This window comes from Globicephala melas, chromosome 9, assembly GCF_963455315.2.
Source record: "Globicephala melas chromosome 9, mGloMel1.2, whole genome shotgun sequence".
Taxonomy (NCBI): domain Eukaryota; kingdom Metazoa; phylum Chordata; class Mammalia; order Artiodactyla; family Delphinidae; genus Globicephala; species Globicephala melas.
This window is the reverse complement of record NC_083322.1, coordinates 78363159-78384207: the sequence shown is the minus strand read 5'-3', so window position 1 is coordinate 78384207 and position 21049 is coordinate 78363159. Positions and strand designations below refer to the sequence as shown.

General features: G+C 34.5%; 1 protein-coding gene across 2 annotated transcripts in view; it reads right to left on the bottom strand.

The window, feature by feature from the left end:
* SEMA3A (semaphorin 3A) overlaps positions 1 to 21049 on the bottom strand; it is a 647654-nt gene that overhangs the window by 313444 nt on the left and 313161 nt on the right. Inside the window, exon 3 of one of the 2 annotated variants that reach the window (XM_060304734.1) lies at positions 8811 to 8929. The exons of the other annotated variant lie outside the window; for it this stretch is intronic. The gene's annotated coding sequence lies outside the window, so the exon portion shown is untranslated. The remainder of the gene's footprint in view (positions 1 to 8810; positions 8930 to 21049) is intronic. 2 annotated transcript variants of the gene reach the window in all.

The window sequence follows — 21049 nt, the reverse complement described above, 5'->3', positions numbered from 1 at the left end:
CAAACTGATTCAATAGTTTACACAGAGATCCACAATATCCAATACAATATTAAAGGATAATAACAAAGTTGGAGATCTGACACCACCTGACTGCAAGACTAGAGTCTTAAAGCTACAGTAATCAGAACAGTGTGTTATTGGTGAAAAAAACAGACAAATAGATCAATGGAACAGAAGAAAGAGGAAGCCCAGAAATAGAACCCCACCTCATAGATATACTCAACTGATCTTTGATAAAGGGGGAAAGGCATTACAATGGAGAAAAGATAGTCTTTTAAACAAATGGTGCTAGAACAACTGAACTGAACATCCACATGCAAAAAATGAATCTAGACACAGATCTTGTACTCTTCACAAAAATTAACTCAAAATGGATTACAAACTTAAATGTAAAATTCAAAGTATGAAACTCCTAAAAAATAACATAGGAGAAAACTTAGATGACCCTGATTATGTCTACGACTTTTTAGATAAAACACTAAAGTCAGGATCCATGTCAGTAAACCATGGACTTTGGGTGATTATGATGTTCAATACAGGTTCATCAATTGTAACAAATGGCCCACTCTGGTGGGGGAATGTTGATAATGGGAGAGGCTATGCATATGTGAGGGTAGGGGGTACATGGGAAATCTCCGTACCTTACCATCAATTTTGCTTTAAATCTAAACTTCTCTAAAAAATTAAAGTCTTAAAAAATTGGATTTATTAGCATGAAGTCATAGTTTAATATATAAATATAAGTATAGTTACAGATATAGATGAAAAGTTCTGTATGTTCATGTGTGTAAGTGTAAACACATATATTTCCTACCTCTGTCCACTGAGAGGGTCTATGAGTAGCAAAATCCCAATAATAAAAAGCACATGTACCACTCAGATCTTGGTTTATACATGGTATTTTCCTATGAAAGGAACCAGGGCTCCCTGAAGAAACGGCTAATTTCTGTGCTGCAACAACTCCAAGATGATTCTAGAACACTGTGTGCACCAGATAGTATGGAAGTACTCAAAGAATGATTTAGACATGTCAAAATGATAGAGGATCTAGCTTAAAGGACTCTTGCTGATCAACTATGAACAATTATAGTAATGGTGATAATACACTGAATAAAATTGGAATTCTTTAGTTCGCACTGATATAAACAAATAAATAAATGAATTATGAGAAGAAAAATCTCTCCCTTACAGTATCAAATAATAAATGCATTGCGATAAATGAAATTAGAAAATAATCATCAATAATCATCAAAGTAATAATACAGGTAAGAAATATCAAGTTTCTAAAATTAATGAATGACACAACATTATAAATCAACCATACTTAAATTTAAAAAATAAAAGATTAAAAAAATAAAATAAAATGAATGAATGAAGTGGAAAAAGAAACAGGATATTTATTTAATCTCAAAATAGCTCCCTGCAAAATACTTAATAATTACAAAGAGAAAAAAGAAATGTAACTTTCTAGTGGAAAAACGTGGCAGTGACCACCTTAATCAAATTATCAAAGGCAATATGACCGTAATGAGACACAAATATCATAGGCAAATTGACAGGACACCGTGAGGACACAGAATGACTCCTGTGCTTTCCTGCCAAAAATGCATAACCTTATAGGTATATTCCTAGGTATGACCCTGAGGAAACATTGGACAATACTGCACTGAGGGACATTCTACAAAATGAATGCCTTGTAATCCTCAACCATGTCAAGGTTGTTAAAGTCAAGGAAAGACTGAAGAGCTGCTCTTTTTGAAGGAGACGAGAATGATGTGACCACTGAGTGCAAGGCACCAGGCTGGATTGTATTCAGTTGTGATAACTGCCTGGGCAGTTGTCAAAACGAAACGGTGGTAAAGGATACATGGGAGTTCGTTGTACCATTCTTGACATTTTTTGGTAACCTTGAAGTTTTTCCAAATAAAATTGTGTTTAATAAAAAGGATGAAAGCAAACAAAGCAGAACAAATATTTTTATATGAAACAATAGAAGATAAATGAAAACTTTTTTGCAGTTAGTCAAACGCATCATAATTTGAAGCCAGTGTGCACGGGAAATGTGGGATACTGGCCTGCCATATGCATGGTCTTTGTGGTTTTACAACATTTCTCTTCTGTCTCTGGACAAGTACTGTCATGTTTATGTAACTTATTCCTAATAAAAATCACCTCAGTATTGTCTGATCTCCCAGTCTATTTAGATATTATTCAGTATATATCTCCACAGCATTCTGTATATACCTGGCATGAATCACATGGCCCCTTGAGCTCAAAATATGAGCTCCTTGGTGGTAGGAAGCTTAATGTGAAAGGTCACTACACCACTGAAATGTGTGGCAGAGTTAAAGTTACATTATGTCCATATTATGAATTATGTGTTTTCCAATCAGTGTAACTCTTTGTCCCATTTAATCTTTTTTTTTGTTGAAATGCCTATATAGAAATATTAAAATTGCATTGTCACTTTTCTTCTAATTTTAATGACTTGATCGAGTTTCACCCATTGTTTGGATTTTCATTTTTCTGTTAAAATTTTAAAAATCTTCATGATACCAAATTTTAGGCATTTCATCTTTCAAATGGTATATCACTGAAACTTGTTTTTTCCCTTTAAGTGAGAGAATGTATCTTTTAAGATGGAATTTTCCCAATTTACTACTATAACAGACATACTTCTTCTTTGTCTTTTTCTTTAATTTCACGTGTCCTTGACATCTATATTTTTGTTATATGGACTGTGTTCAATTTGATTTTAAATTTACTGCTATGTAAGAGGATGCATGTCATGTTTAAAATTTGCCAGTGATTGCTCTTAAGTTTTTCAAAAGCATTTTTCAAGCCACTAGCATTTTGTCTAATTGTTGATCAAAGATTTATTACTTGGAAAACTCAATTCTGATGTAAGGATTATATTCTCTTTGCCTCCTTACTTCTCTACTACTGTAAGAGCTGGACCAAGCAGGGTGAGATTAGCATAACAATCAATCATAGAAGAAGTCTGTGGTGCTAAAAGGAAAGGCCAGCAGCCCTAGGAAGACCACTTGAAGAAAAGAATGGGCAGCCTGGGGAAACTGCTGAGCGTGATCCGTTGCTAAGTCCCAGGGAGTCACCTGGCAGCTGTGTGGAAGTTAGATATGGTGTTAGTGTGTTGATAATTAAGTGAGCATCACACATGAGCTGTACTTGGATAGGATTAGAAAGGGATCACCTACTCCTCTCTCCAGGAAACAAAGGGGAAAACAGTTTAGGTCATCAACAGAAGCCTGGGTTTCTCTCATTCCAATTGTATTCTCACCTTGTTGCAACTTGAAATTATTATCATTTCTCATAGGTTTTGATGTTAAACAATATAATGTGGTGTTTAAAAGAACAGACTTCGTAGCCACATTCACTAGGTTCAAATCCAACACTTGTTCACTAGCTATGCAAACTTGAGTATTTTACTTAACTTCCCCACCTCAATTTCTTCAGCTGAAAAATGGGAATAATTTATGGAAAATAATAAAATATTAGCAAAGATAAACTGAGTCAATACATATGACTATACTGGGTTGACATAGTAAGAATTCAATAAGTGTTCACTGTTATTATTACAATGATTTTTGATAGTGTTGAGACATTTTCTTTATCTTTCATATCTTCATGGATATTTAAGGAAAGAGAGAAGGTAGCCATTTGGCTGCCATCCGGAAGCTATGTGGAAGTGGGATTTCTTTATCGTCCATTTTAAATGATCTCTTTCACATTCAAAATCATCTGAGCCCTTGATGGCATGAAACTTGCTTTGCCAGAAACCCCTGTCCATAACTGTATCAGCTCATCATCCTTAACTGGAATAAATCTACCACTTTCAACCAACTTCACAGTAAATTCACATTTTTCCACCACTGCTGGACTCTCAAAGCTGACTTACAATACTTTTATTTATCCTCAATTTCCTAGTGGGTTTTTTTTTTGCATTTCCTTTTGTGGCTATTACAAAATACTTCTATTCTCCTTAAATTTGCCACTTCATTTCTCAAAACTCCAGAATGCTGCCAGCTAAAAGCTTTTTAAATGAATTTTTTTTGTGTGTGGTATGCGGGCCTCTCACTGTTGTGGCCTCTCCCATTGTGGAGCACAGGCTCCAGACGCGCAGGCTCAGCGGCCGTGGCTCACGGGTCCAGCCGCTCCGTGGCATGTGGGATCTTCCTGGAACGGGGCACGAACCCGTGTCCCCTGCATCGGCAGGCGGACGCTCAACCACTGTGCCACCAGGGAAGCCCTAAATGAATTTTTATGTTAGTGATTAAATTTATATTATCTATTTTTAATGCCTTCATGATCTTTTTTATCATCCTTATAATTTCTTGAAATTTCATGCTACCACTATTGACTATCCCCCATTATCTATTAATAAACACAATTAAGTCTTTCTTATCTTAAAACATCTTCTGTCATCTCTCTGTCCTTAAAGTTTAGAAACCTCTTCTTTCATCCTTTTTTGTAGACTTCTCTACTCATCAGATAACTTAAATCAGTGTTTTCCAAGGGGAAAAATGTTTGCATTTCTATATAGTAACAGCTGTGCTCTCTCACTTTCTCTTTTAAAAATTTTTAAAAAAAACTATCATAATGAAATAAATTTTAGAAATAATTATATAAATAAAATAGTAAAATTATGTAAGGTATTTAATAGTTCAACATGGATTGTTAATCTTCAAAAATTGTGTATGTGTGTAAGTTTCATGCGTTATAATGGGTAGCTTGCCTTGCAAACCTGCTTAATCTTTCAAACCTTAAATCTTTGTTCTCAGAACACCCAAGATTATACCAATCTAGAATCAGTATAGCAAAACATACATGCTGACCTTTTCCATGATACATTCAAATACAGACACGTGCATGCATTAAACTGTGTGCTGGTAATTCTGAACGAATGTATCAAGCTGAATCTGGTCAAAACTAAGCTCATCTTTCTCTTCAATATTTAAAATTTTAACTACTACTTTTAATGTCATCTTTCCAGGCTTAAAATTCCAGAAAATACTCAAAATAGTCTGTAATTCCTTCCTTGTGCTGTAATTTACTAAGTGAAAGGTTAAAAGGGCCTAAAGAAAAGTAATATCAGTGAAAATAAAATAATAAAATTATAGAAGAATATAATATTTTAGAGAAGACTATAGGAAATTTGGCAACTGACTGGACATGGTAAAAAACTATCACTATTCTAGATTGGGAGAGGAAATTTTGCTACAGTGTATAGAAAATATTTAAATAAGAGTGTTATGATTAATATCACTTCCAAAAATGAGCATTATTTTCTTTTTTTTAAATCCAGATAGTTGCATTATACAAGGAAAGCAGATTACTGATTTATAATAAAGTCTAAATTTAAGAGAAATTGAGTACCTACATTATCTTCTAAAGTAAACGCCACGTGTACCTGTCACTGAGCAGGTGTTTACTTCAAGAGCTGGCTGACACTGATTAGTAGGAAGAGCAAAGGGGCTATCTATTAAGGAAATATTTAACCTGGTTCTCCTGATTTCCGAAGACTAGCTTCTCTTACCCTTCTCTAAGTATTGCATTCTCCTTTCTTTCAAGAATTATGACTCAGGAATTATCTGAAAATTAGATTCTGAGATACTGAAACACAGAAGACCAGATGCAGCCCTAAATCTATCCTAGTTGACAATATCACCACCTAAGATCGTTAGACTTTACCTACAAAATTTCAGAGTGAGAGCAGACAAGGCTAGGTAGATGGTCAACCTTAGGATGTAAAAATCTTCATTTCCTCTCATTCATCAAAAACTAAAATGACTCTTGACCTTCAACTTGAGCATCCTATGCTGTAAAGAGTATTGAACAATTCAAACAGAAGTTTGGATCACCTTTAATCACTGTGTCCTATGAATGGAATGACTTTTTCAAAGTTATTAATAACAAAGGTCATGAGGAAGGAGAATATGCTTATTTTTTAATCTCCCTATCAAAACACTTTTTCCCATTTTCTAGATGATGTTTCTCTTTTGATTGATGGGACTGTTAAGTTTCTGGGAATAAAAGCCAAACAAACATATCATACAGAAGTTTTCTTTAGGCACTCAAATTCAAGTCCTATTTAACACAGTGGGGTCACCAAAACTTGAGTAAAGCTTTTGCCAATGTTTGTGTTTTCTTGTCATTAGATGAAAATCAAAGTCATGTGGACACCCACAGGGAAAACAGCAGGTCTCAATGTGTGCTTGGTGGGGCACATTCTATGATTTCTTCTCTTGTACTCTTTTATGTTTGACAATGTAACTACAGCTTCACTTTATTTTATTACTTGTGTTGTAATTGTGGAGGTCCTAAGAAATTTTCTCCCATTTTACATATACCGTTTATCTGCAGTTGCCAGGTGGTTTCAGAGAGGAAAATCAAACTTCTCTCTGCAATGAGTCTACCTCCCTTACTGTCTAAATACAGAAGACAATGTAGCAGGTGCCTGAAAACCTGAGGGAAGACATGAAGCAAAAGGCAAATCCAAAGAATTTTGGCTTTATGCTCTACTAAAAGCCCTTCCAGGAAATGAACGCAATACAGGTATAACAAAGGTATACAAGAAAAAATTACGTATGTTCATACGCATGCATACGAACATCCAAACACGATGGAATTCCTTAAAAATGTGGTTATGGCAAGAGGAATTAATAAACCTAAATCATTTAATAGTAAAGTTATATTTCTTTTCACCTAAATATTAAGACGTAAAGGCTGGTGATGTCAAACATTTTAACCAACCAACAAATATAAACGCTAGCATAAAAACCTTTATTATTATTATTTATCTTTTGAGAATCTCATTGAATATTTTGTTCATTTTTCATTCAACTAGCAAGATGGTTCTCACAAAAGAAGCTGCATACAAAGAGATATTTTCTCTGGTAACAGGCAACTTGTTGGGAAAGAAAAAAAATAGCTGTTTACATTAGCCAAAGCATAGCCCTCAGTAAATATGCATAAACTATAATGATCGAAATTCCAATGAAGTCTTGGCATGTTAAATTTTGTTTCAAACATTTTAATTCACCTCCTCCCCCATCTCAGCCAGAACACTGCAGAGCAGCGGATTTTTTTACTTTAACAGGAAAAAAAGGAAATAAATACAAGGCACCGCAACGTAGTAGTGGTGGCTTTGGTTTGACACTCATCCAAATCAAACTCTCATTCACATTTTGAAGTCTCATTGAATTCAGTGCCAGACAGTGAGGGAATGTAGAACAGATAGAAAGCAAAGCAGCTAAAGGAAGGAGTGGGCTTAGAATTTCAGTTTGGTACATTTATTACCTCGCTTTTCTAAAACAAAAAATTACTCAAGGATGGCTGAAAACTTTTATCGAAAGTTATAGACTCTGGTTAAAGAATAAATAACAAGTATGACTCTCTAGGAAAGTAAAAAGAGAACAGTATTTAAAGCTCTCCATTTACAACCTTTAGTTTGATAGGATTCTTATATTATTAGATAATGGTAGCTAACATTTCTTGAAAAAACTGTTACTACTTCAACTCATTTCCTCAGAATAGCTCTGTGATACAGAAACTATTGTTTCTTCCCATTCTGTAGAAACAGGCCTTAGAGAATTTGAGTAAACGTTTATCAAAATAGCAGATAGAATTCAAAGAAATAGCCAGCCCTCAAAGGTAGGCAACTTTTGAACTCTACTGTTACACTCCCTCTGCACTGAAGACTGATTCTTTAATGCTGTGCTCTGCTGTTTTAGGCTCCTATGTTTTATATGCTTCAACTTTTTAAATGCAAGGAATTACATGTGTACCACTTAAAAATGCAATAATGATGTATTTCCAAGGTTCTTAATATTTGATGCAACTCATATCATCAATAATTATATTCAATATTTAAAAGAAATAAGTTATACATTGTATCTATACTTACACAATTTTTAGAAAATATAAGTATTTTCTCTAAGACACACAAACACAGAGCAAAGAAGTTCCTTAAGCATTTAACTCAGCATTTACTGAAATTAGTGCGATAATTCAATTAAAAAATGACTGACCCTGACTACATACCAGGCTCTACTCCATCTAAGCTACACCAGAGTCAAGGTCTTTTTATCCCTCAATGAATATAATAACTCAATAAAGTTCGCATTATCTTACTTTGTTATGAATAACTAAACTTGCCATGTTCTCTTAATTTTTCGCCAAATCATCTAAAGCCTAGAATCATAGCATTTTTAAAGCTGAAAAGGATTATCTATTTTGCTTTTCCAATGTATCATCATCTCTCTTTTTATCATTCTCTTAATCCAAACTCCACTCAGAAGATGTATCTTCAAATTCATTCTGCCAAATAATATCACTGGAAGAGTGTTCCTCTTCTACCAGGCCTGATTCCTTTCTGTTCTTCATTGCTTTTCCCCAGCCTGTTTGGTTTCTGAAAACCCATAACCTGCTGTATCTGTTATTATTATTATTATCTTGCTTTATTTTAAGGTGACATTCCATTTGATTCAAATGTGAAGTTTTCTTTTCCATTTTTCAATAATTTCAGAAAAGAAATTTTTCTAATTGGATTATTTTTCTAAGAATGAATTGTGAGGAACTGTCAGTTCCAGTCACCATTTTAACCAAAGCTCTTACTTCTCAAATAATGCAAATCTTCATCTTATTTACTAAATTTTTGCAACAATTTCTTCAATGTGTTTATTTTAATCCTTGTCTATGTATTTCTTTACCTTGAAAAGTAGGCCAGAAACGTTTTTTTCAGATTTATGATTATGTATATTAAATGGAGGCAAGTTTCGAAAAACTAGTACCTGCGGTATTCTGTCCAGATGCCGTTGTATGAGCCAGCTACAGCAAACGCTTCAAATGTTCTTTGTTCGCAACAGGCTTGCCATAAAATCTGTAGGCTCAGTGTGCCTCTGCAGTTTGCCTTAAATAGAAAGTCATTATAGGACACTAAGAGTGAGTATTTAACTAGATTAATTATATTAAACTCATGACACTATACAAAACCTATAACAAGGATCAATGCTGGCTTTAGAAACATGGGAAGGAAAGAAAGATTTACCTTCTGTATTCCAGTATTTCTCTTTGAGAATCATCACCCCCTTCACACATAAACGCAATGTGGAGTCTTATTTTTCTATACTTCAGGCAACGGTTACTTCCATCTTGATCATTTTAAAAATGTAATACACAAAGTATTTATCTATATATTTAGAGATAATTTTTTTTTCAAATTTTTTCTTTATAGGTTATTATAAAATATAGTTCCCTGGGCTATACAGTAGGTCCTTGTTGATTATCTATTTTATAAATAGTAGTGTGTATATGTTAATCCCAAATTAGGCCATCTAATACACCCAATAAGAGGCACCTAGGAGATAATTGTTTTTTTTTTGGTACGCGGGCCTCTCACTTGTTGTGGCCTCTCCCATTGCGGAGCGCAGGCTCCGGACGCGCAGGCTCAGCGGCCATGGCTCATGGGCCCAATAGCTCCGTGACATGTAGGATCTTCCCAGACCGGGGCACGAACCCGTGTCCCCTGCATCGGCAGGCGGACTCTCAACCACTGCGCCACCAGGGAAACCCCAATTTCTATTATTTAAAAATAGGACTAACCCACTTATTTTATGAATAAAACAATAGTGTCACAAAATATTAAAGAATATGCCTGCATCCATGGCTAATTCAGAATCCAAAGATTTCTTCTCTGAGCTCAATACCCTTGGAGAAGGATTACTGTTTGTAATAATTTCAACATAGCTCATTCCATTCATTATATTTTTTAGATTGTTCTATAAGCTAAAATGTTATTCTTCCTATTTATCTGTTACGTCTAAGGAGGCAGGAAGTATTCCAAGTATTCCCTGGTGGATTTACACAGCTGAAACTTCATCTTCCTTTCATGTGATAGCCTTCAAATTGCCTCTTTTCCCTAATTTTCCAAGTTAGTTTTTTTTTCCCATATGACATGGTGAGTCCCCTAAATATGGCAACAGTTCTCTTCTGAATTAAGTCCTTTTTAAAAATTAATTATCCATTTGGAATTTGAACATAATTCTTTGGAAGTATTAAATGGGACTGTCACCATCCTTGTTATACGTACTAAACTATTTCAAGTTAGTATGTTACCTCTACTAGGAATATTTAATTTAGAGATTAATATTTAACTGTGGATTAGATGAATGTTCCTTTTTGAAAGGATTTTGCATGAGCAGATTGAGGAATGATTTGGGACAGGAAAACCTTCTATATGCCCCTAAAATCTTAAAGAGTATCGTTTGCTAATCACTGTAATTGTATTCCTTTACCCTAGAACAGGTCAGGCAGCAGAATGAAACCTGATGATCCTGATAAATTTGGTTATTAACTATAAACACCTTATCTATCTTAAATAAAGGAAGAAAAAAGGACTTCAAAGGGTTCAGACCATTTACCAGATATTATTCCAACTAGTGCCAAGGAATTAATCACAAATTATTCTCAATAAATTTCTTTTTGTGTGATGCATTACCCCGGAATGTTGTTCATACCATCTCATTACATATCATATCAAATTTAAAGAGCTAGAAAATGGAGAGTTTCATATAACTAACATTACTAATATTCCTTTGTTTAAAATATAAAACAGAATTTATTAATTTATACTATATGGATTTACATTTCAAATTATTTTACCTTCCTTTAATATTTTATTCATTGTTCCTACACATAACATTTGCAAGCAACAGTGAAGAAACCTATTGAGCATAAGAATCTAAGGATTATCGGTAAGGTATCTCATATTCAAATTTTGTTGTAAATTCATTTGACCGAACTCCTTTTCATTCTTTGTTGCCAACTAATTTGCATGGCCTGTAAGAAAAGCTAAACAACTTAAATACTTGTTAATGCTCTTACATTTTGATATGAAATTATAATCTTTAAAACGGTGAACATTTCCAACTTGGAATTTGTATTGTCATGTTCTTTCAAGATACACAGTCAGGTAGTCTTATGCAATAAAATCTTAAACATAAGAAAGTGTCATCCAGACATATAATACAGGATGATTTCCTTCTCATAAGTTGTTTAGTCTTTATTTGTTATGGGCTGACATTACTGACATCTGACACTGTTCATTCTTCAGTTTAACAGTGAAAAGCTTCTTAGGAAGAAAAGCCTCTCTCCTCCACTTTAATTCCCTAAAGAGTTTATTCCTTTGGGAAAAATAATTGTGTGGAGCACCTGTGGTGCAAGTGCTAAGGAACTATCAAGCAAAACCCAGCCACAGCTGTGCTGTAATCACTGAAGTGTGCCCAGTGCATAATGGCACATTAGGTAGGCATTGATCTCTGCCAGTTTATGAGGTCTCTTACAGAATCAGGTAGACTTTCGCACTGAAGCCCATGGAGCAGAAATCGCTACTTCTAAACTAATCCATTTTCAAATTACCACCCCATTGTGACTGACGACCTCACTACAAATCCGCTTATCTGCCTCCAACCACTCAAAGCAAAGGAGAAGCAATCGTTATTTTCCTTTATTTTCTACTCTTTACAAAAAGCTGTTCTCGCCATTCTTAGTCACCTTTAGTGTCGCTGCAGCTGTGACGATAAGCATGACAAATGTCAAATGGTGCCTAATTGTCAGTGCTTATTTGGAAGATAAAATGGGAAAGTAGAATATGTGCTTAGTATGATATATGGTTTAACTAAGATTTGATATAGAAATTGCTGCTATAAATTATAGCTAATTTCATGAATGTATTTAAATAATTTATTCAGATTGCAGCATAGTGATGCCTGACTTAAAAAAAAAAAAGTCTATCACTACGATATGCAGGGTTTTCTTGATGAAAACCCTGGGTCCCGTTTAATTACCTGAGTAGATAAAACTTAAAATACTTGAGATCCTTTATTCTGAAAATGAAGGAGATGCTCAAGAGTTTACTTACTTGAAGGCAATATCATATAAAAATGTGTAGGAAGCATTAAACATACAAATCAGAAATATTCCTTATTTCTTCTCAGCAAACTTTATCACAGAAGGTAGAATTTGTCACTTTGTGATCCACAAAATTTGGTAGTTGCAAAAATGTGTGAATAAATATTGTATAAAATCACAAGATAGAGGTAAAATATTGAGGTACTACAAACTACTATGTATAAAATAGCTACAAAGATATATTGTACAGCACTGGGAATATAGCCAATATTTTATAATAAGTATAATTGGAGTATAACCTTTAAAAATCGTGAATCACTATGTTATACACCTGAAACTTATGTGACTCTATACCTCAATAATAAATAAATAAATAAAAATTTTTAAAAAGAATGTATATAAATGATATGAAGTTGCATCTCTTTCTATTAGAAAACTGGAATTAGCCATAACAAAGACCTTTGGATGTATTTTAAAAGTCAAAGATTAGTGTATGTTTTGTAGGTTATTTTGTTGTGAAAAATATCTTCCCTGGCTCTCTGAAAGTTTTTTCATGTGGACCAGATAGTAGAGAAATAATCGGTGAATATATTAATGTATGTATGTGAGTATTCATTTACGTATTTCTTGAAGCAAATTATATACAAGTAGTAATTTGAAAGCAGTTCTAGCAGAATTGCAGAATGTCTGTTTACAAATGCATTGGACAAAGCAGTAGTTAAAAAATCTCAGCTTTGGCAGGGTGATGGATGAGGCAGAGAAATAATTATTTCCATGTCTATAATTAAAGCACATATTTTTGAACGTTTCCATCTCAAACATAATCAAAATTCAAACATCTGGGCCAATCACTGCTGTGAAGCATCATCCTTGCGGTTTTATGCACAGTGCCTTGAGCAGTGGACTGACAAAATTACTTATTCAGACCCAGGTCAGGAGCACTTCAGTTTCATGAAAGAATATCTTCTAAAAGGAGCTGGAGTTGCTTTCTCACAATTGCATGTTGATTTATGTAGATATGTCAGGGCTTCTTTCTGAACATTAATCAATGGTGTTTCTTACATTTCGTGTATGGACTATTTGTGTATGTACAATAACACATTTATAAAGTGTTACTGTACAACGCTACCTACTCCAACCTACCTATTAGTAGGTGGGATGAAAGATAGAAAAATAATTCACAAATTAGTGTAAAAAACCCTAACGATTTTATTTTGGCTTATAATATCTTAATTTTAGAAGTAATATTATTAATCTCTTGATTACCTGTACAAATGGATGGGGAAAAGCCACAGGTCTATAAATTACAAACAATTAATAATCCAAAAAAATATTTCAAGTGCATTCATCTCACTATTTTCCAGAATATCTATGTTTTGTTATAAGTATTTTCAAACAAAATCAACATGTGTTCACCTCAACTAGTGAATATATAAGAAGCTATGTAAGGGGAAAATTTTACATTAAATCACATATATATATATATATATATATATATTTTTTTTTTTTTTTTTGCGGTACATGGGCCTCTCACTGCTGGGGCCTCTCCCGTTGGGGAGCACAGGCACCGGACGCGCAGGCCCAGCGGCCATGGCCCAGGGGCCCAGCCGCTCCGCGGCACGTGGGATCCTCGCGGACCGGGGCATGATCCCGCACCCCCTGCATCGGCAGGCGGACTCTCAACCACTGCGCCACCAGGGAAGCCCCAGGGAAGCCCCTAAATCACCTAGATTAACTCCCTTCCTCATGCCCTGGGCTGCCAAGATCAGCACCAGACTCTTCCACAGCTTTCTTCACACTGATGAACACATACATATGCATATGTATATGTATATACATATATCATATCGATAGAGTTCTATGTAATCTGTTTTACAAAAAGCATCACAACGTAAACACTGTTTAGCAAAAACGGTTTTTCATGAAACATACATCATGAATAGGCCTCCAGTCAAATGCATAGATCTGACCCGTGCTGTTAATTAACGTGTAATAGTCAATAGTCCAGATTAAAACCGCATTCCTTAACTCTTCCCCAGTAGTGAACATTGGGATACTCTTGGAGGAGTTTTCACTTTTGTCCTTGTTGATTTGCCCTACTTGTTCGTTAGTTGTTATTTTATTAAAATATATGCATTTTCATTTTAGTACCTATTTCTTGATCAGTTTTCATGAATTCATGGCCATTTGGATTCTCTCCAGTAATGAGTAAGCCTACTTCCTGGAACCCTAGAAATCATTGACTTGATTTCTTCTTTTTAATTTTCACCAACTTGATGGAAGAAAAATGGCATCTCATTACTGCTATCGTTGGCAGGTTCCAACTAGTAAGCTTTAGCATCCTTTCATATGCTTGCTGCACATTATAGTCCAGTCTGATATAATTTCCTATTTATATGCTTTGGCCAGTTTTATATTAGGTTATTTGTCTATATTTATCACCATAATTAAATAAATTAAATTCCTATATTCTTCTCATGGGAGTTATATGAAGGCTAAGCAAATGCTGAGAAGTGGGCACCCTGCCATCTTAGCACTTACCATATTTTAATGAAAATTTTACTATATTGCTCCCGTGATGACATTCCTCTGGTTATAGGGCACTTATTTTTATTCCTCTTTTACCAATGATTTATCATAATACCTGAATGCTCTAAATATTCAGGAAATGAATGCCGAACTGGTAAAATGGTGAGAAAAGTACATCTTCAATTAAATTGCCGGATACTTGAGGGAAAGAATCACATCTTGTATTTATGGGTCCCCAAGAGAAAGCTGTTCACACAATACCTCTGAATTAACTGGTTACTCAATCTTTCTTTTCCAGCTTTATTTGATATAACTGACAAATAACATTGGGTAAGTTTAGGGTTTGCAACATGATGATTTGACACACATATGTATAGTGAAATGATTATCACTTATAAAGGTAGTTAACACAGCCCTCACCTCACATTACTCTGTGTGTGTGTGTGTGTGTGTGTGTGTGAACATTTAAGATCCACTCTCAGCAACTTTCAAGTACACGATAAAGTACTGTTAACTGTAGACACCATGCTGCACATTAGATCCGCGGAACTTTACTCATCTTGTAACTGGAAGTTTGTATCCTTTAACCAAATTCTCCTCACTTCCCCCACCCCCAATCCCTAGCAACCACCAATCTACTTTGTTTCAGCTTTTTACAATCCACATATAAGCGAGATCACACAGTATTTGTCTGTCTGTGTCTGACTTACTTCACTTTTGGTTGCTCAGTCTTGAAACTCTTTTCCCTACCTTCAGAGTTTCTTCTTGGAGTTAAGAATATTTCAACTTCAGGTTTAAATCTGTGAATGGAGAATGCTAGGGGCCCTTCTCGTCTCACTGCTGTGTGTAGGACCTTTGTATAATATTCAGTTTTTAATGTTAATTTTTCTTAGCTTCTTTGCTTTTTGTATCATGTTCAGTCCATGCAAACTTGGCAACTGAGGATTGTGTGGAATTTCAACTAACACATCTCAGATGTGCATGATCGCAGCCTGTGGGATATGAAAGGATTTAATTCAGAAGGCACCTCCATCCAACTTCAGAGTCTAGACTAGCAATTGCTCTAGAATTTATCTATAAGACAATGGTCTCTTGATTCAAAAGACATTAATCAAAATGCTGACAGTATCATTTTGTTGTTAACTGAGTGGCATTAGGTTTGTTATTTTTGTTGGATATTCTTACGTTAAGTGACCAGGCTGTAGAGGTAAAGGTTTTACTTCATTCACGAAACATGAATGGTATCATTTATTTTTTGCTTGAGGCACAACTTTTCTAAAGAACACAATCCTTAAGGAGGGAAATAACTAAAATGAAGTCCATATGTTTGCAGTAGAAAAAGTGTGTTTATAGCTTTCAAAAATTTGTCTTCTATATCTATGCTTTCTATTGACTGGTTATTTGGGACAAATCATTGTGCTTTTCTCTCCTCACTTCTTTCATTCTTATACCTAAAAGAATTCTGCAGAATAATTTTTTAAAACTCTTCCTGTTCTAACTTTGTTTTCTTTGGTAAAATGAAGCAACTAGTAAGTAAAGAACTGTAATTAATTCCTTCTGATACTCAAGCCAAAGTTTTAGACATCTTTTTTTTTTTTTTTTTTTTTTTTTTTACTATATAGTGTACCCCTTCTTGGTTGCACTTAAATTTAGGTTATAATCAAGGATTTTTATTACGATTTTGAAAATAAGTCAACAATACATTTAGGATAACTTTGCAAAAGCTTATGATATAATAGTCATTATCATGGTTTGGATTTGATGATTCAAACATGTCCATAAATCCATAAGTGAAAGCCACTTTCATAGGTATTCTCACATTTTACTGAAAGCAGTAAGAAACCATGATAATAATTAAGCAAAATATATAATGTTTAAATATAAGCTCAACTAATCAGATAATAAATATATTAACTGAGCAACTACTAGTGAATAAAACAGTAAATAGAGAATCACAATCACTAACTTAATAGAAAATATAACATATAAAAGATAGCATTGAACAAGAAGTTTTAAGCATGACAATACTATAAAACATTAAGGCTTTTCTTATGGAAGTAGTATTGAGCCGAGATGTGAAAGTTTATACGGAGTTAGCTAGATGAATGGATGAGATTGAAATTAGGCATTTTGGCAGACCAATTGATAAACCATTTCATGTAGTTTCTTCAAAATAGCCACTTCAACATGTGTATCTTCTTTTTAATTATGAATTCGAGCATGACACTCATCCACTAGTTTAAAAATTGGATGAGATTCATGGTAAGGGATGGATATGTTTTGCATATTACCTGGTAATAGCAATGTGTTTCAATCCATTTGATATCATTGTTTCCTTACCAACTGAATCTATGGCAGAATGGCAGTCTACATAGCAAGTTATAGTTGTCATTGTGTAGAGGGACTTCTTGACTGCTAAACAGGGAAATTTGGGGTGTTCTTAAATAATCGTAGAACTGCAATTGATTTTTCTATTGATGTGACTCATCTTAGATATCCTGGGAATACTTTATGATTAAGCACGCTTTTATTTTATTCATCTTTGTATCCCCATACTCCTTTTGCTAGCTTTTTAATCACTATACAAGGAGAATTTAGTATTGTAAGTATTGTTGGGTGAAAAATCTTTTAAATGCCATCATTTAAAAAAATGTATTTTCACTTCAAAATTCCCAACTCCCCCCCACAAAAAAAATCACAATTTGACAACGTATTTACAGCTTTAACACCATTTCAAATCATGTCAGTTGTTATACTACTCAGTAAGATGGCTTTCTGAATACCGTTTGATATACTTTTTTGAGATTTTTAATAATATTTAGAAAAGCACTACTTAAAATACAGACTGTTAAATAATTTCATCTGAACGTCTCTGCTTTTCTGATTAAAAATTAATTCTATGTTTTGGTCTAAATTTTTTTAACTTCACTTTTAGAAACAAAACACAATTGTGCTTAACAAAGAAAGTTCAAGGAACTTGTGACCACATGTTTAGAATGATGTGGGACAAAATTCCTCAAAAACTTGAGGATCTGAGCCTTAATGTTTATAGTGTTGACTAAAATTAATTGTTCCAGAAACTCCATTCATAATAACTAATCTACATGGATCTACGTACAACAGTCTACAAATTCAACTAATGTTAATACCTGTTTCTTTTTGCTTATTTCTTCACTTTTCCTTATTTTCAGTTCTGGCTAACTGCTGTTAGTTGAGGTTTCACTAAAGAAGAGTGGAGTGGGATAGTTTCCACAGCAACTGTCTCAGACCTCAGGCAAATCTCTGATGACTCTGGGTAGTACTTCCAGATATAACTTGTTTCAAAGTCCAGTTGTGTCCCAACAGAGATACAGTTTTGATGAAACCCAGATGAGCTGTAACTGTATTTTAGTCTGTACTCCCACTTAAGCTATAGTCAATTATCTATGGTAATAGGAGAACAGAAATAACATGAGTAATGAAATCTGCAGATAATCTCTAAGCATCATTTTAGCCAATAATTTCCAATCCCTCCTCTACTGAATCTCTTAGTAAAATTTCTTAGTATGTATTAGAATGGAGACATGTGAGTTTTCTTCTCTTCATATAATAAAGGTGCCAATAAGTTATAAAATGATTCTCAAGATATGGCCACAAGGGAGGAAAGTGTAATTAATCATTGGTCTAGATATCTGTTCCTGAGAAACTTAGGAAACTTAGGAAATTCTTTCTTCTGCCTATCAAACCTCTGGAAACACATTACCATCAACCATAATCATATTTAAGTTTACAAATCTATTTACATAATATCTGATTATTTGTTAAGAATATAATATGGGGCTTCCCTGGTGGCGCAGTGGTTGAGAGTCTGCCTGCCGATGCAGGGGACACTGGTTCGTGCCCCGGTCCGGGAAGATCCCACATGCCGCGGAGCGGCTGGGCCCGTGAGCCATGGCCGCTGGGCCTGCGCGTCCGGAGCCTGTGCTCTGCAACGGGAGAGGCCACAACAGTGAGAGGCCCACATACCACAAAAAAAAAAAAAAAAAAGAATATAATATGAATTCCAATTAAACCAGGAAGATTAAACATACAAATCCATCTCTTCTCCCTCCCTTAGCCCCAGTAGAGGTATAAGAGGGTTAACAAACAAGGAAACAGAAATATATTCATCCACTAGGACCAAGAGAATGATAAAAATGATCACGGCAATATAAGACTTTAAGGAAATTTAGGGATAAGGAATTTGAATAAACTTGACAAAGTGGAGTTAGAAGACCTCTGAAGAAAAGCAAACCCATTCACTCTAAGGAAACTGGGAGATGATGAGCGCTCAAAGGCATACCTTACCGGGATAAAAATCAGATCAACATTCCCCCCATTTTGCTCCTAAAATATCAACGATCATTTTCAGTATTTTCCCTCTGCCAACTATTGGAGAAATTAAAGAGCACTAGAGAAAGTACCCCACGTATCATCATTTGGTGGTCCACTGCAAAAAGACTGATTTGCTTACCTTTCAATACCAAGTGCAATCTAATGATCCACAGAATACACTCTGATCCCTCCCACCCCGATCCTACCCATACAATGCTTCCAAAAGTGGTTTGATATCTTACCAAGGGACAGCTCAGAATTACCTGACTAAAGAGGAAATCTGACAACATGAATGGAAAACAAAAACCCTCAAAAGAGAAACTGAAAGAACTAGGAGAAAACAAAAACGATGAAAGACATGAAGAACATCACAAAACTATAATGAACATTTTCCAGAAATAAGAAAATCTATTTAGTTTATTAAAAATAAATAAGCAAACAAAAAAGACTATAAGAAAAAAGAAACTGAGAACCAAAACAGAGCTCTTAGCATTTAAAACTATGGTAACTGGACTAGGAACTATAATACAATGGTCAGAAGACAAAACCAGGAAAAATTCCCACAAAGTATGACAGCAAGAACACAAAATGGAGGAATATAGGTTAAAGAAAATTAATGGATCAATTAAAGCAGTCAAATATCAGATTTTTAGGGCTAACAGAATGAAAAGACAGAAAACTCAGGGAAGAAATACATATTATATATTATATATATTATATATAATTTCTTATATATATTCCACAGATCTATATATATATATTGACAATTATTTTATACATGTATATCAATCTATTTGTATCTATCTGTATTTATATATCTATATATAGACATAAAGGTATAAAGATCTTATATATATCAAGAAAATTTCCCATAACTGAAGGGCATTAGTCTTCAGATTAAGGGTCTGCTTAGTGCTTAGAGCAATTATCACAAAATAAAACAAATCCCAAATCTGACATAACTACATGTCAGAATATCAGGGACAAATGTAAGATCCTAAAAGCTTTTCTTTTTCTGGTGGGAAATAGGGGGGATATATGTGACAAAACAACAGAAATCAGATTGCATTAAATGCTCAACTTCAGCATTAATTAAACAAATGACTTGAAAATAAATAGATGCAAATATTAAGCATAGGAATGCTGGGTTGACCATGTTAATATCATCTAAAGTAGACATCAAGGCAAAAGCATCACCAAAGGTAAGAAGAAACAGTACATAATGATGAAAGGGGCAATTCAGCAGGAAGACATACTGAGCATCAATGTGTACGAGCTTAAAAAAGAACCATAAAGTACAAGAAGCAATAATTGACAGAACTAGAGGAAGAGAAGAAAATTAAAATTGACTAATCATAGTAAGGGATTTTATTAGAATCACTAGACAAAAATAGATCAGTAAACACATAGTGAATCTAAAATGCAGTATGAAACACATACAGTGGGCCTTAAGGCAACTCTCAGTAGATTTTAAATGATTGATATCAGAGTATGTTCTCTAGCCACAATGAAATTAAACATCAATAATAATGAGAGATCTAAAGAAACACAAGTTGATTTATAAATTCAACAAAATCCTAATTAAAATTTCAGGAGGCTTTTTTTTGGGGGGGGGTTTATTGGGAAAGCAAACCACCTAGAAGAACCAAAGAAATTTTAAAATTCAAAATATAGCTGACTTGGTCATCTGATAAAATTTAATTTTAAGACTACAAAAATCGGGCTTCCCTGGTGGGACAGTGGTTAAGAATCCACCTGCCAATGCAAGGGACATGGGTTCGAGCCCTGGTCTGGGAAGATCTCACATGCCACGGAGGAACCAAGCCTGTGCCCCACAACTGCTGAGCCTGAACTCTAGAGCCTGTGAGCCAAAACTACTGGGCCTGCATGCCACAATACTGAAGCCTGCACACCTAGAGCCCATGCTCCACAACAAGAGAAGCCACCGCAATGAGAAGCCCACACACCGCAACGAAGAGTAGTCCCCCCTCCACAGCTAGAGAAAGCCAATGTGCAGCAATGAAGACCCAATGCAGCCAAAAATAGATAAATAAAATTTTAAAAAAAAGAATACAAAAATCAAGAGTGTGTTATTGGCAAAAGGGTAGACAATGGAGAGAATTAGACAATCCAGAAATAGGTTACTGATTTTTGATGAATTTCCTAAGATAAGTCAATGGAGAAAAACATGTCTTTTCAACATATAGAACAACTAGACGTTGACACAGAATAAAAGATT